Here is a 16,869-nt window from a genome sequence, read left to right as displayed (position 1 = left end):
GCAATCCTTTTTCCTCCTGCATTTTTTTTTTTAAGCCAACAGTTGAATGTGATTTGCTCTGATGAGGCTCTGGGGAGTGCTGTGTGTTAGGAGATTGCTGGATTTAAAACAGCAGACAATTTTTCAGTGTCACTTAATCCCAGTAGAGTTCATGTTTTGCTTTCCAGTCCTGAAGGACCCTTTCTCCCTCCTAATTCTTGCTGTCATTCCTGCTGCCGTGATGATGATCTGAGCTTTGCGTGGGAGTGATGGGAACTTGCAGGTCCACAGGTGGAGCTTTTGGAAAGTTAAGCTTCCTACAACTCCTACAAGGTGAATGCATCCAAATTCCCCATAATTAATAGAGGCTGGGATTTTCAGATGTAATTTTACAAGCTGAGGGGATCAGGGAGGAGTGCCCCGGTGCAGGACTGCCCATCGGCTGGCACAAAGCGCACTGTGTAAGGGGCAGATGAGGATGCAGAAGGCTTCAGAGCAAACCTGTGGGCTCCTGAGCTGTGGCACCCAGTGTAACAGGGTGAGCAGGAAGCTGTGGGAGCTGTGCCTCGGCTGTGCATGTTGACAGAGGGCTGATGCTGCTCTGGGGCACTCTGAAGGTGCCACTGGGTGGCTGTGCATCCCACAAGCTCAAAGCAGCACCTGAAACCTGCAGCCTGCCAGGTCAGCTGAGATGGGACAAGTGGCAGCGCCACCGCACGCCTTGCTGTGCCAAAGAGTGCTGTCCTCTGTGCCCAGAGCGCTCCGGGGGTGTTCAGTTTCTTCTGATAGATGAAAGACATTAAGAAACGTCTTCTGCCCTTTGGAGACACAAGCAAGAGATTTCCCTTGGTTTATGCACGATGTAATGGGGTTGTTATTCCAGAGATTACCCTCAAAAAATGCCTTTCAAATGGTTTGAAAGTCACCTAAATGGCTCGGTAATAAACAGACATTTCTCATCACACCCTGGATCGAGAGGCTTAATTTCTCGGTGCTTAAATAGGAGCATTAGGGATGAGCTACTTTGTGATGTTGTTTGCAGGGTGAATGGATTTCCAAATATATTTTTGCTGAGGAAGAGCTATCTCACCATTACTGATAAATAAATGCAAATGTTAGAGTCATAATCTTCTTTAACCAAATAATGCACAACAATTAAGTTTTAAATTATTGATGTTATAAAAGGCAAAACAGCCGCTAGGCACAGGAGTTTCCATGACTTCAATACTGAACAATGAAAACTCTTTTTTTTCCCCATTTCTGTCGAGTACGTTATTAAAATGCAATTCTTTTTATTTATTTTTTTATTTTTTTGGTCTTTTGAACTTTGAAGTCTATTTCAGCAAAGGCCATTGGGGAAAAGCTAATTAAATTGGGAAAGTTAGCTGGCATGCGTACCATTCCAGGGGACACGCTGTATTTCTGCAGCGAGAGGTGAACCGAGTTTACTTTTGGAAGGGTAACCTACATGAAGGCAGCCCTGAGCAGCGGCGAAGCACAGAGGCGCAGTGTTGTTATCAGAAAGCAGGGCTGTGGCTGTGGAGCCTCACATTTTAATCTCATCTCTCGCATCGGTCCAACTTTGTGTGCTGCTGAACGGCTGAAGGTGGCCCAATTGGGGCTGATTCTGCAGGGTAGCATTTTCTGTACAAGGAAGGAAGAGGAGGAAGTTTGGGGTGTAATGTGGCTTCTTTGCTTGGCACAGAAAACCCATAATGAAGCCCAAGAGCTGGAACATGAAAGCACACAAATTTCTACCAAATAAGATGCTTTAATTACGGATTGAGTAGTGAGGAGAGGCCTCAATTCATTGCCTCTGCACATCCTCTTGTGTATAAAAGTGAAGAACAAACGGGTGATGAGGAGGTCCCTGGGACGTGGTGGGATGGGAGGGGTCTGACCCTGGCACACGCTATCACACTTCTCATAAGCATTGCCCTTCCTTTGGCAGCATCGGGGCCACTGCTGTTATCTGTTGGCTCCTGAAGGGCTCAGCGCCCCGAGGCAGAGGGCACAGCCACAAGTCTCTCTCGAGAAATATGATAGGAATCTTTGACGGGTTTCATTTGGGAACCGTGCTGCAACCTCGATGGGGATTTTGTTCACTGGAGCCTTGTTTATTTATTTATTTATTTTCTTTATTTTCTTTCCATAAGTCTGCTAAATTATTTAGGGGCTGAATTTTAAAATTGGAAGATGCGGCATTAAAGAAGGGATGAATATTTTATGAAGGGTTCTGGGATTTCTTGGTGTCAAAATGCACGCTGAAGCCTTGGAGGCTCCGGCAGGGATTCACGTGCCGACCCTCCTGCGTGGTCCCCCACCAACCGCCAGCCCACCGCCCACCCAGCCGTCCCCGCAGGGCAGGATGGAGCCTGGCACCACCCGAGGAACCCAAGCACTGTTCCATCTCAGGATCGGTTTCAGCAGTTTTCTTGTCTGATTTTATCTGGGGATGTCAGTAGAACTCCGATGTATTTTGAGAGATCAGTTTTTAAGTGGCAAATGCAGGAGTCCTAAGATGCAACAGGAGAGGTGAGGGGAGCTGCAGGAGCCGCTTGAGCCCGCGCTCCAAGCACTGCAGGACGCACAGCCACAGCAGTGGGTGCAGGAGGAGCAGCAGGACATGCAGCTTCTGTGCTGGCAGAGGAGCATTGGGCAGCAGTGCAGGAGAGCAGGTGCCCTGCAGGACTATGGTGGGGCGGGCTGCTGCACAGCGAGCTGTCTGTACCCTTAGCAACCCTCCAAGGCAGATGAGATCTGCAGCAAAGTCCTAATGGCCACACTCAGGCTGTCTCCGGTGTAATTTGCCCGTGTCTAAACGTATGTAAAATAAGTTCTGATGACACTTTTTCTTATGAATTAGCAGGTCTTGCTGACACAAATCAGGAACTCAATACAATATTCAGCAAGCACATTAAATCTCCTTCTAACACGCCGCATGCTGAGACACTTTGTTATTACCTTAGAGTACTAGAAGCTGGAGAAATGCCAGCTTCTCCCCACTGATGGCAGCAACAATGACATAGACAGAAATAATTAGCTCTCTGCTACTCAGCTGGTGCGGATGATGCTGTTCTTCAAAGCACGATCCTCTCCCTTTAGCTGCTGTGGAGAAATCCTTGATAATTAATCAGCTCTTGGTGACACTGAAACACTAATAAATCCTCAAGAGTTGCATTTAGTGTGCTGTGCAGATGCACAGAGCTCGGTACTGTCAGATTTGTGCTTCAGGTTGAGCCCAAACTGGGGTCGCAGCAGAGCCCCGCTGAGGCTGAAGGAACTGGGGGAGATTACCCACATGGACCGTCTGCCTGTGAGCACTGTGTGCACAGCCCCTGGTCCTCAAACCTGGGGGAGAAGGAGCCCTTTGGGATTCCTACAGTATTTGTCTGCAGCGGTTGGGAAGAAAATATCTTCTGGCCAAGAAAGCCTCCTCTGATTCAGTGGCTTTGTAACGCTGCTCAATTAGGAATCCAGAACACTTGCAGCAGCATTTTTTCTAGAAGTTTGCAGAGGTCCGATTTGTTTGTATTCCCCGTTGCGTTTCCCTCACATGTGCCTCCTCTGCTTTGTTTTCTGAAGTGAGAGCCTTGCTGCTCTGAGATGTGCCTGTGCTGCTCCACCAGAGAGCTCCTGCAGCAGTCTGGGGCTCTCGGCTGCAGGAGGGCTGCCTGCACGCTCCTTGTCCTTTCCCCATCCTCCATTGCAATGCTGGAGATGCCGTCTCTCTTCTACAGCATCAATTTCTCCCGTTCTTGGCACACACTGTAAGAAAGAACAGGAAGTGACTTCAGACGTGTCCATCCTATTGACATGGGCTATAATCAGAGGAGAAAGTGGGCCAGCATTAGCTCATGTAGTGTCAGTAGCATAAGCCTAAGTGCCAAGCCATTTTAATGAATTATGTGCTAATAGTGTCTGGGCTGATGCAGCACTCAGCATACTGTACATGTACGTGTTATACTTATCACTTCTATTTTTCCTTTTTGAATGAAAATGAGCAGTAATGCTTCAGTTCCTTGGAAGCCTTCTGTTGCAATCCAAAAGTCAATGCAGCATCCAGGCTTTGTATGTACTCTGCCATTCCCTCAGGCCATTGTTTAGATGGTATTTTTAGGAAAGCTAAGCACTGTCAGTGTCCTGTGGTCTGCTTTGGCACAGCCAGCTCACCCTACAGCTGCTCTGGGGCACCAGGCAGCCGAAGAACCAGGAGCACAATGCCAAGTAGGATCTTAAGAGCCATAAATTCTTAATAAAGCTGGGGGGAGCAGATAGTTTTTAGTTTTTGAGGTTTTGTTGTTGTTTGTTTTAATGTCATCTCTACAGAGTGTCTGTGTTGGTCACTCAGCCATCAGTTGATAGAAGGTCCATTTTGAGTGGAGGGATGTTCTGTGTGGACATCTTTCCATGTGATACCGAGTATTCCAGGAATTCCTCAACCAGCACACACTGGAGGGAAAGCCAAACATGCACGTGGTGCTGCAGCGAGGCCAATGGAATTGAAGTTGGTTTCTGTGGTAGCAGTGAGCCCTGAAGGACGCAGCTTGCAACTCAAGGCTGACTTGGGAGGGTTTTAGAATTTGCTGTCTGGCTTCTGTTCTAATTGTTGTTCAGCTGTAAACAGTCCCTCAACCCAGAGTGGATGGCAAATATCAAAATCAGAATAATTAAATGAGTACTGATGAGTTTCCTAAGTAAATTAATGCATTCAAATGTAATAGGGTTCGGAACTGCTGTTAGGTCTTTGTAGTGATGAGGCTGCAGCTTAAAAAAAGGCAACAACAACAAGAGAAAGGGCAGTTGGGACTGGTTTGTGCTAACCCAGCCAAACACGTGTTCCACACTCACACCTCTGCTGTCCAGGCAGGACAGCACTGCAACGCTCAGCAGTACGGTGCAGCAGTTATGCTTGACTTGGCTGTTCTCTGGCATATTTGGTGCTTATTTTGAGAAGAAGGGAGAATAACTTTCAGTGCAGAGAAGAGGTAGGGGCTGTACAGTAACATGGATTGTGGCCCCATTGCTTGTTTATATTTATGGTCTGTTCATGTGAGGTGACATAACTACAGCCCAACAATGAAATCAAGCCGTGTGCTCCAATGGGTTTCCTTTGGCTGTGAACAACCCATTGAGCTCTGGCTGCAGATCTGCACTCCTGATCCACATTTTCATTCTGTATTAACTTGTTCCTTTGGATTCAGCTCACGCTGACCTCACAGACCTCACGCTGTCCTCTGGGTACTCAGCTCCACGGTGCTTCAACCTCTCCTGAGCGCATGGATCCTTCCATAGAGAGAGGAGTGGTGTGTGATGAGACCACTGCCCTGCTCATCGAGAGAGAGCTGTGATTTGGGTTAAGGCTCTCTCTTTGCTGCTTGAAATGAAGATGAGTACAGCAGGCGGTTGACTTTGGAAGTTTCTAGTGGTTAATATCTGGAGACTCCTGTCCCTGTCAAAAGGGATGGATGTTTCAACAGCTGGTCAGCCAATTTCACGCTCAAATTAAAGTTGTCAGTCATCAGGTGTCCTGCTTGGTAGATAAGTGATATTACAGTTTCACATACCCAACCTTTTTTCCATTGGTCAGAATTTGATGCAGAAGCCTTGCTGGCATGCCATTGACACATAAAATGTAGCAATTATTGCTAGCATTTTTATTCTCAAGGTTTTTTGGCACATTCAGCACAGATTCCCATTTGCTTGGTTTAATACATGTAAACAATCCAATTTTTCATCAGTTCTGCTCAAGATCTCATCAGTGACTGCATATGGGTGTAATCAAGTAAGCATCGTTTACTAAATTCAAAGCTTGGTTCTTTCATTTTCATCAGCTCCCACTTTTAAAATTTTCTAGAACTGCTCTAAATTTTAAATAGCATTCAGCAGGGCTCTTCTCTTGCACTCCTACCGAGATCGTGTCAGTCCTTTTTTTCCTCTTTGAATTGTAATTCCAATTTCCCCCATAATGGCTTTGCAAAGCCAGATGAGCAGAATAGGTCCCGTCCCATGCTGAAATAGCCTGTCTTATGTATACAAGACAAATTTTGCTCCTAAACCGTTCTGAAGAAGTTGCTGGTTATATAATAACTACTGAATTTGTCATTGAACGTGTTCTCATTTCATCTTCCATCGTTCTGCTCCTCTTCTCTGTACACACATAGTGGAAGAGGGGAAAAAAAACCACTATGGAGACGATGATGACAGTAATCTTGTGAGATGGGTGAATTTTCTAGCAGCTGTTTTGCCCCCATGATGACAGAGAGAGATTTTTTTCCTCACCCTTTCTATCTCTTCTCCCTGAAGTTTACAGAGCTCCCTTGGGTTAAATAGAAAAACCGCTGTGTGCCGTTGCTGGGCATTGGAGTACAAAGCCGTGCTGCCTGCTCAGTGTCAGGACTTCCAGTCAACTTGCTGATCTTCTGTGCTTTCATATGTATACGTACTATTGATGAGCATCTCTGAAAATCCATCAAAGAAAAAATAGATTTATCTAATCAGGGAAGTATGTTGGACTTACGGGGAACATGTATTTGTAGTGAGTAACTTGCAGGATGTCTGACATCACGTTACCCAGCTGCTGCTCTTCAGAGCAGTCTTTCAAAGGGCAGAAATCCCCAGTGCACTGTTGGAGGACTGAGGCTTCGAGGTGGAGGCCAGGCAGAAAACCCTCGTTTGCATCTCAAGTCCCACCTTTATAACCTGAAAGCAAAGCATTTTTGAGCAATGCATCATTGCAGTGATTCGTTACTTAAATGACTGTACAGGTAATGATTGTGAAGAGAAATTCATATAATCTACGGAGCGTTGTAGTTGAAAATCCTTTTGCAGTAAGACACTGATATAGCATTTACGATATAGGACAAGCTAGTCACATACAGAGTGAGAACAGGAAAGTACCATTCTTTTGTGCTGCTTCCTTCCCAGTCGTTATTTCTGTGCCTGTTTTCTTAGTTGCTTTCCAGTTGCTTGTTCACTAATACATCACTGACTGCAGTTGCAAAGGTACCTGTAGCTTTACAGGCTGTTAGGCTTGGATCTCTGGTTTGAGATAAAAATAGAACACGGTCTATTTTTACTATCCTGTATCAATAGGGTAAGGCAGAGTTTTTTCCCATTCCTCATGTCTGACTGTGGAAAAATGCAAATAACTGGGGGTTGGTGGCACACAGCACAGTGGAAAGTTCCTATGAATCAATGCTGTGGAAAAAAATGTGACCTTAACAAAGCAGAAGCTGGAAGCAACGTGCAAATGGTTCGGGTTTCCAGCTGATGGAGTTAAATTAGTCACCAACGTGATTTCTGCAATGTTGAGGGATGTGGTGTGTTGATGTAAAGCCTCCTCATCGCCCGTCCCACCCGCGCTGCCCATCTCAGCAGTGCTGGCGGAGGTCATTAAACAAAGGGCTGAAAGCTGTGAGCAGTGAGAGCGTCACTGCTGGTCACGTCAGGTGCCCACACAGCCCTCTGTGCAAAGGTCTGCATTGTTTGCAGCCAAGCGTGTGAGAACGGGAGGCGATTTGCTCAGTGGCGTTAGGAATGATGATTGCTGTTGCTGGTTTGTTTCCCAAAAAGTAGAGCAGATTGTTTGCAACGGCCGCGTCAGAGATGGGCTCCAACGGCGCAGACAGCCGGGGCCTTATGGTGCTGGTGCCAGCACTTACCTGGAGTTGCTGGGAGGTTCTGATGAACATTTTGCTGCATTCAATGCAATGCAATGCACTGAGCAGCAGGGCTATCCTCTGCTGGATCGCTCAGCGTGAAGGGCTCCTGCTTTGTCTCAGATTTCTGTGGTAGAACTAACCAGACAGGGGCGTTGCTTTGTTGGAGGGTTTTAAAAGATTTAAGTCAAACGTCTTCTAACGCAAACAAAAAAGGGAGTTGAGATGTTGAAGTTGCATCCTAGCTTGAGCAGGAATCACAGAATCATAGAATTGCTCAGGCTGGCAAATTGCTGCCCCATCCTGGCCATGAGCTCAGTGTGAGGGTACGGCTCCGTGTCACTCTGCATTTTCACACACCAGTGTGAGCACTGACTCGGATTCCTGTTGGTTTCACAAGCAATGTGCGTGGAGCTATGGGAGCTGTGAGCAAAGCGTGGTGACCTGAGCGCGCTGTGCCAGGCGGTGGATTTCCAAAGGCAGCGTTGTGCCCACCTGAGCAGAGAGCAGGTGACCTCTGAGCAGCCGGTCTGCGTGTGTCTCTCAAAGATCTCACGCCATGTCATGCTTTGCAGGTATCTTCCTCTCCCCAGCACTGCTTGGTTTCACTTCCGAGAAATTAGACCAAATGGAATTGGAATTGTTTTGCAATGAGTTGCAGTGAGGCAGCGCTGTCAGTTTAATTAGCTCTTAACTCCAAGCTCGAAGCTTCTAATAAAAGTGCTCAGGAGCATATGGGTAGCAGAAAGAAAACAAACGATGGCAGGGCTGTTTTTAATGAGGATGAGGCAACGTTCATCAGAAAGGAACTGTGTACAGAGAACACCTCTGTGATTCACTGAGCCCACAGTCAGCTGTGTGATCTGCAGCAGAGGGGGTGGGAGATCAGCTGGGGAAGGGTACACGCTGTGTTGGGCTGTGCACAAGTGAATTTGGGGAGACAGTGTTTCCTGTACCAAAGATCAGCCCGGGCTGGACCACAACTTTAAGTCTTATTTTACCGTGTTTTTAATGGATTTAGACAAAACAGACCCTATGCTGGCCCATTAAACCTTGTCAGATGTAATCTCTAACAGTTTTAAAGGAAAGATTCCTAGAGGCATATCCTGGAAAGTGACAGATCTCTCAAGAGAGACCGAACCTGCAGAAGACTGAAAACACCAATTATACAGTTGCTTGTATATTGCCCAGAGCCCAGTGGGCTGCTGCAGCCCGAGCAGGTGGGTGCAGGTGGGAGTTTGTTGCTGACAGCCCCATCACTGTCAGGGTTTTGTCACAGCTGATGTAAGTCCAAACTGCAGGCAGTGGGACTGGAGCAGCACTCGGTGCAGAAGAGGCTCAGAAATCCCTGTTTGTTCCCGTACGAATGAGCTGCTCTGCTCACGTGCCATTTCCTGAACCGGATCTGCATTTAGCTGTAAAGCCCTGAACATGATTGACCTCTGCTGACATCCTGGTGGCAGGAGGGTGCTCAGGGGAAGCGCTAATAACTGTTGCTCCAGGAGAACAGAGAAGCCTTATTCTACTTTTGCCTCACTGCTTTCTCCCCTTAGGGCATGAGGGAGGTGCATGCAGCTAGTGGTCAGCTCTGCGGGTGTTGGAAGAGGATGGATAATTTGTAGTATTTATTTGACTTATTTAGCACATTTTCTCCCCCCTTCCACCTAAAATTCAGCTGAGAAGCTAATAACTTTCCTGGAAATGAGTCATCATAGCAAAGCTCTCTATGACCAGTTCAGTAGTTTATGGTAAGTAGATCATTGACAGCATTTGGTACTCAAGATTATAGCTGTTTTTATTGGGCATTTTAGTCTTGGGCAACGTGGTAATGCCCTCATTTGAGGGACAGCAAATCCATAAATCAGGTGTTTACCATGATGAATCAACCATCACGACTTTTCAGAACTTGGCTTTCTGAAAGCATTTGCTTTCTCTCTTTGCTTGAGCCACGTTGTTCGTGACAACATTTGCTAAGAAGCTTGAAAAAAAAAAAACAACCAAGAAAGACACAACAGCTACAAAGGAGGAAACATATGTTTCAGAGTAAGGAAGACTCATCCCTCTAAAAACATTTGTATATTTTTTCAAGTCTCCCAATATGAGCAGCTTTTTGATTTATCGTGAAGCAGACTGGAAGCCCAACTAGACATGAGTTGGTAGCAAAGCCCTCTCAAAATCTGCCACTAGAGGAGAAACAATATGTTGCTGTATCCAAAACATCCAGAGGGGAATTATGCAAAGAGATTACTCATCACTGGAGGAAAGCCTTGATTTCAAGTTCCCAGCATTGATTTACGTTGAGACTGCAACACTGACATCTCTGCGTTGCGCAATTGGAAAAGGCTTTTGCCTCCCCTGCAGCTGCTGCGGGCTGAGGCTTGACATAACTGACCCGAGCCATGATGAACACGTGTGCAGCCCTGAATACAATGGCACAGAGCTGACGTGAGCCTGCTCCAGCAATTCCAGCTGAGGCAGGTGGCCAGCAAAGGAATTGAGCCCTGATTCAAAGAAGAACTGCCCCGAATGCTCACCTTTCAGCTGTGCTTTCAGCTGACCGCTCACGTGGCACCTTCTGCTCTGCTGGAAGGTGAGCGTCTGGGGCACTTCTGCCTTGAATCAGGGCTGGCTGGCTGGCAGCTTGTGTTGGCAGCAATAGAGCAAAGTTACACATAACTTTAGCCAAAAAAAGAAGCAAATCATAACCTACTATGTTCCATAGCTTCTACTGATTATTTCTGGGCTTGAAAACAAGCCACAAGGAGTTAATGCAGTTGCTGCAGGGATGACTGCACTGTCTGAGTTCCATGGCTCCACCGAGCTGTGACCCGGCTGACTCACCCTATCTGGGAAACGGAGCTTCGTGTCCTTATTGCCTCCCAGCATGACTTAACTGTTGGTACACAACCCCGTGAGTTGCTCGGGGAGTCCCCTTCTGCCTCCTGATCCTGGTAGAGGGCGCATTTGGGGCTTTCTTTTCCCTCTACCCTGACCCAGGGAGCAGCCCTGGATCCATGAGGGCACCCGTGGGCACAAACATTTAGACAGGGAAGTAGGAGAGCAGAAGCCATTAAGAAGGGAGAAAAGGAAAGAAATATTGGTTATTTATTGTTCATCCCCTGCAGCAGGCTGGCAGGGGTCAGGGATGTGCTCCCTTGGGAAAGCACAGCGCTCTGCAGGGCTTGTCCCTGCATGATGGGGCAGGGGGACAGGGAACCCCAGGGCAAGAAAAGACAAGGTGAGATACAGAGAGCAGAACTGAGGCAGGAGGCACAAAGAGGGAGGAACAACCAGGACCCAGAGCCACAGAGACATCCATCTTCCCTGTGCAAGTTAGTGAGGATCTGATAACACACAAGGTAGTTTAAAGCAATGTCTTTGTGCTCTGTTCTGTGTCCTCTACTGGGTATACGAGGGACCTGCAAGCCTGCAGTTCATGTTTGGGGTTGTCAGGTAAAGGATCTTCCACTCCCCATTCATTACTGAGCTGCTGGGATGCCACCAAGCACTGCTGCTCTGCTGCTGTCAGCTCTGAGAGCTGCGGGGTGAGGGGAGAGCAGCCCGTCTGCCCAGACCCCATCCCACTCCCACCTGCACTGCTGTCCCCAGCAGCTGATGGACAGCTCGCTCTGCCCAAGCAGTGTTTGGGTTTGGAGAGTTCCCTGGTTTTGTCCTTTGGTTTTCTGCTGCATTGTGCCTTTCCGAACATAGGTGTGGGGCTGACAGCAGGCCGAGGAGGGCTGAAGGGCTTTCTAACAAACTCCATATGGGTCTGGGATGGAAAACGTGTTTCTCTCTTGCTTTGTCGCAATGGGTTGTTTGCCTGCTTTTTGGGAAACAGCAGGGGCTTTCTTTTCCCCAATTATGTGAATAATTAGATTTATTTCAGTATTTACAAGAGATTGCTAAACACTTGGGTTTCAAGAAAGCTGGGAAGTCAGCTCTCCCAGGGGTGATAAAGTGAGTGGGTGGAGGAGACCACAGCAGGGCATGTCTCTGCCTCTGTGGGGGAGTTAATAGGCCCTTAAGAGTGCCCAGGTGCCCCACATTGCTGCCCCTCGGTCTGAGGTGTTTGCAGAAAGGAGCAAGTTTCTAAATTATTCTTTAGCAAGTGAATGTGTTCTGTGCTGGGCTGCATGGGAAGGCTGCTGGCAGGGCAGGACCAGGTACTGTTACCTTCCAGAAACGGGGCCTGCACCTTCACCCATCAGTTAGAGACAGTTGGGGGGCTGTGAGGTGAGATGGCACGTAAGGTGAGAGGGGTTTTAGTGGTGTGTTGGGGTCATTTGGTCACCAGTCCTGCCTTGTGTGGTGCACTGCTGAAGGATGAACTAAGGTAGTGCTGTGTGGTACTCTGGCAAGGAGCAAAACAAGTCGGTGATCATTTGTAAATGATTTCTGTGGACATTGCCGTGTATTTATTGGCTGTATGCTTTCTCTTGGCTGGGCTGTTCTGAGTTCTTTGTGTTCTGGTGTACAGCTCCTCGTACTGCCAAGTGTAGTTGTGCTCGTAGGATGCATTGATGGAACATGACTTAGAGGGCTTCATTTTAAAGAGCCTGTATTGACCTCCCTCTTGGAAGAGAGGCAACAAGTGGCCCTTCCCCCAACCATGGTCTGTCTGGTTCCCCAGCCTGACAGCATCCACTGCAGTCATGTCTTGCAGAAAGGCAGAAGTTGGACATTGTCTTGGAGATGTCTTGGAGTTTCCAGGCCAAGGCTCTTTGGCTCCTTTCAACAGGCAATGAAAGCAAAATGTGAGCTTCTTAGGGCTGGGACTTCTTGTGTTACTTCTCTGATGCTGAGCACAGCAAGATCTCAGTCTTGGGAATCTGAGACCTTACCCAAATAATTGAAGGATTGCAGGGCTGCCAGACACGACCAGGAGTTGATGGAGTCATACATGAAGGTGTGCTGATGTGGCTGCGCCACTCCTTATCATGTTTTCTCTTACCCACCCCCAGGACCTCCCCTGGCAGAGGCTCTCTTGCTCCCTTGGCTGGGACGAAGTGCTGTGGCTGCAGGCATATGGGGCACACTGAGACAAACCGAGCAGCTTTTTGAGAATGTCCTGAGGTAAGCTTGCAAAATGATCAAAACTTGGAAAAGATAGCAAAGTATTTTCATCTCTCTCTCTTTTTTCCTTCCAAATACCCCATTTTTAAATCTGTCTGTGCTACTTTTTTTTTTTTTTTTTATGTAAGAGGATCAAACAGACCAAAACTGTTTCGTCTTGGGGCTGAGAGAGACCTCTTTGATTGGCCCCAAATGATGGCGTTTTGTTGTTCAGCATTAAATTTTCCTGAGGCCAGCAGCACAATCATTTGGCATCAGTCAGAAAATGTTTTCAATTCCTTGCCCATTTGTGGTCTGATAGATCCTCCCTGCTTTCCTGCCAGTTTGGGCTGTCGCGCTGTGGGACCCCCATGTTTCAGGGCTCGTGCCTTTGAGGCAACCACTGCTCCAGGAATAGAGAAGCCAAGACGTCCTGATGCCCAAGCCAGTGGCTCCCTGCACTGTCTGATCCAGACTCCCAATTTGTTCTGAATGTCATTCCTAGTAGCCCACCATCTAGCATGAAGGAATTCCATCCACTCATACAAAGAGAACATTTTTCTTCTGGCTGTCGCAGGATGTAGTAAAAGTTGTTTTTTAAAAAAATAATCTATTTCTGAGGAGGAATTTGTCCCATTGTTGTTTAGAGTAGTAGTAGTAATAACAATGCTGAAAACAGAAATTAATAACCAGATAGAGCCAGGGCTGGGGGTGAGAAAATTACTGCAACTGCTGGGAGCTGCAAAATAGCTGTGCCCCAGCTGTTTTCTGCCCTGCTTAGCAGATGTCTGGAAAGCCACTGCTGCTGTTCCAGAGGGCCAGAGAGATGGAACTAAGCAGCCCCAGCAACTGCCAGAATTCTCCATAGCAATGTATGTTTTCCCATCCTACAGATAAGAAACAAGGCAGACAATCGGTGCTTTTCTTTATTTGTATGGCAAACTCCAGGTCGTATACTCCAGAGCAAAGAGGTAATTTATAATACGCCATCCAAAGCTGTGTTCTCAATACAGGAGAAGTACTCAATCAGTATTCAAACACCTCAGTGCAGAACCTGATTGGAGATGGAGAACGTTGTCCTGGCAAGCAGGTGGGGTGAGAGAGAAAGGAGCCGAGCAATTGAGTGTAGTGTGACTTTGTGTGTGAGGGATGAGGCATTTTTTTCCACTGACACAGCAAAGCCTCAGTAGTTGTCAGGCATGGGCAGGGCAAGCAGCTGATCTCTGTTTGAATGTTGGGAGTAGCTCTCAGTGGGTGGGATTCTCAAAATTTGGGCTGTATTTGCAGAGCAGCCCAAGTGCTGAGAGCTCCTGGGAGTTTGTCTGCATCATTTCCAGCTGGAGGGACTTGCAAGTTCAAGTGTATGTGGATAGGATGAGAAGTCACAGGTCCAAATTGCCTCTCAGGAAATTCAGGTTAAACATAAGAAAATACTTTCTAACGATGAGAACAGTGGAATATTCATAGAAATTGCAACAGAGGGCTGTGCACGTAGCAGCACTGGGGTTGTTAAGAGCAGGTTAGAAAAACATCTGTTAGGAAAGATGTAGGCTGGATGATCCTGACCTGGGGAAGTAATATGAATTGAACAGCCTCCCAAGTTCCCCTTCAGGCCAATTTTCTTTGCTTCTGCAATGTTGCATAGCAGTGGTTAGTAGATAAATTGTAGTACAGTGATTCCAATGATTTCTTCTCCCCAAAGTAGATGTTGAGAGTTTTCTCTCCAGCGTAGCATGAAGACGTGTTTCAGTCAGTAAACATGGAGCTCCGAATTAATATCTCAGGATTCTTAAATGGGGAAGAAAAAGGAAAAAAAGGAACACTTTCTTTTCATGATAAGGAATTTTCAAGAAAAAAAGAAAGAAATACTCCCCTTCTCCACCCCCAGAAAAAAAGAAGATGCATCAACTCAAGGGTGTTCGTTGCTAAATAATGAAAAGAAATGCAGAGTAAAGCAGAAGTTCCTATCTTTGGGGAGGAAAGGAGAGGAGTAAGTGTACTGATATTGGTAGAACAAAACCCTGAAAGAGAAAGAAGTCCTAAATAAATTAAATTATACATCTAACGAGCACAAACAGCCTTCTACTTTCAAAAGAGATTTAACCCAATTCTTCAAAGAAACAAAACCCAGCAGTAATTAGTAAGCGCTTTTATCTCTTCTGGATTAGAGTATCTCATAAAGCTGAATTCCTAGAGGTGATGTTTCTCCCCCCCTAGAATATCAATCCTTGGAAGATGTTGCTCAGTTCTTCTGCTTCAGCCCAATTGGGTGCCGAGGAAGTTGGACTGCCTGGGCTGTGCTTGTTTTGCTCACTGGAAAATCAGCTGTGATGAGACCCCAGATAGAAAGATGAGGGAAACCTCAGGAAACTGGGACTTGTCCTTTGATGTTCCTATGAGTTACAGATTGGGCCTTGAAGTCCTGCAGGTCTCCGGTGTGCTGAAACGATTCGCACCCGGGATGTGGCATGTGGAGCAGCACCAGTGCCTGGTGTGCATGCATGGCAAGGTTGGGAAAGCCCAGCCAAGGCTGGGAGAGTGCGGGGTGGTGTGGTCCCATCACCTCAGCCAGGGCGGTGAGCACAGGGAAATGAGGCATCGCGGACCTGCTTGGAGTGGAAAAATACAACCTGGAAATGTTTCTAAACTACATAGGGAAAAATGAAGATCAACAACTCACGTGCTGCTGCCTTTGACTTTTCAGCCAACAGATGTGATACCAGCAGCTCCAAATCTGCATGCTGAGCCGAGTTGGTGTTAGGAACCAGACATTTTTTCTGGATGGCTCCTCCAGCCCAAATGTGACTGTGCCATCAGTCGCTTTCCCACAGCAGTCACAGAACTCATACTTTCCGTGTATCCCAGGTGTGTTTCCAAAGCAAGGCGGCTCATAGCCAGGGCAGCTCACAGCCACAGAAGTTTTGGCTTTCTTGTGATGCCAACCAGTGACCCTGATGCAGCCATTGGTAGGGATCATTCCCTGCCCTGGGTTACATGAGGAGGCAGCGGGACAGCTGCAGTGCTTGGTCCTGCAACTGCATTGTCTGGTTCAGAGGGGATGTCCCAGGGGCCTACAGCTCTTTTTTATTTGTTTGTAGCTTTTTTTCTTCCTTTAAGCACTGCGATATATTTATCAGACTAGAGCGTGAATGCAGTAAGTAAAGAAGCTCTCAGCAATGCCGCAGACATGCAGGCAGATTGTTGAGGTTTCACGTTCAGCTGCCTTAGCAATTTTGACTACATTTCAAAATTAAAACTAGAGATCCTAAAAAAACATCCCCCGAAGCCTTCCCTTCTTCCCAGGACAACTGCAGCAGGCAGAGCTGGCTGCATCCTGCAGAGATTGCCACACTGCCGGCCCTGTCTGCAGCCATCCCACTGCCAGGCTCAGACCCAACGTCCCACTGGGTGGCCAATGGCTCAGCACTGCCAGGCCAAGCAGTCAGACTGGGGGCTGCATGGCTTTGCCGTGCTCCTACACTCACTGTCTCATCTGCAGAAGGTGGCATTTCTGCCTCTGCTGCAGCCTTAGATAATGCTCTGTGCCTGCTGTCACTGCTCTCCCATAATTACCAGAACCATTGCTTTGAGAAGTTACAACTTCCTGGAATGATGTGAAAAATGAACCGTTTAGAGCACCAGTGAGTAATAGGTAATTGCAGGCTGGAGCATCTTTAAACACTTTCAGCCTTAAGTACATTTTTGAAGAGTGTTGCTCATTATTACCTTGCAGATCTTGATGGAGTTGCACAATCCTGGTAGCCTAGATTACAAATGAGAAAAGAACTTTGTACGCAGGGGGACTGCTTGGCAATTACAGAACAGCCAGGCCCGAGGGGGACGGAGGTTTCAGCCCCTGCTCTGCTGCAGGCTGCCATACCACTGCAGAGACAGCGCAGGGATGTGTGTGTACAGAGGCACTGTAGTGCTGCAGAGGTCCCTTAAAATCCACGTCCTGTAATGTCTGATCCCTTAGGCACATAAATACGTCTTGAGGAAAGGAGTGATCCATGAGAAGCTCTGTGCAGGCTAATAGTGATGTATCTGAGTCAGCAGTAAAGGTTAAGCCTTAGCTTGGTTGCTGCCAGGAGAAAGGTGCCAAACTTCTCCTGGGACCTTTTCTGGTCTCAGAAGTATAATCCCAGATCTATAGAATGAAGATAATCATCTTCTG

The 16,869-nt window shown here is 47.2% G+C and overlaps 1 non-coding gene across 14 annotated transcripts in view; it reads left to right on the top strand.

The window, feature by feature from the left end:
* The window catches only part of LOC121106795, a 148,588-nt gene that overhangs the window by 100,765 nt on the left and 30,954 nt on the right, over positions 1-16,869 (top strand). For all 14 annotated transcript variants that reach the window (XR_005839841.2, XR_005839842.2, XR_005839846.2 and 11 more), the window contains one exon: positions 12,605-12,716. This is a non-coding gene — a transcript (uncharacterized LOC121106795). The remainder of the gene's footprint in view (positions 1-12,604; positions 12,717-16,869) is intronic.

The sequence above is a fragment of the Gallus gallus genome, chromosome 14, assembly GCF_016699485.2.
Source record: "Gallus gallus isolate bGalGal1 chromosome 14, bGalGal1.mat.broiler.GRCg7b, whole genome shotgun sequence".
Lineage (NCBI taxonomy): Eukaryota > Metazoa > Chordata > Aves > Galliformes > Phasianidae > Gallus > Gallus gallus.
Note: the sequence above shows the minus strand (reverse complement) of the source record. Positions and strands in the feature narration are given on the sequence as shown.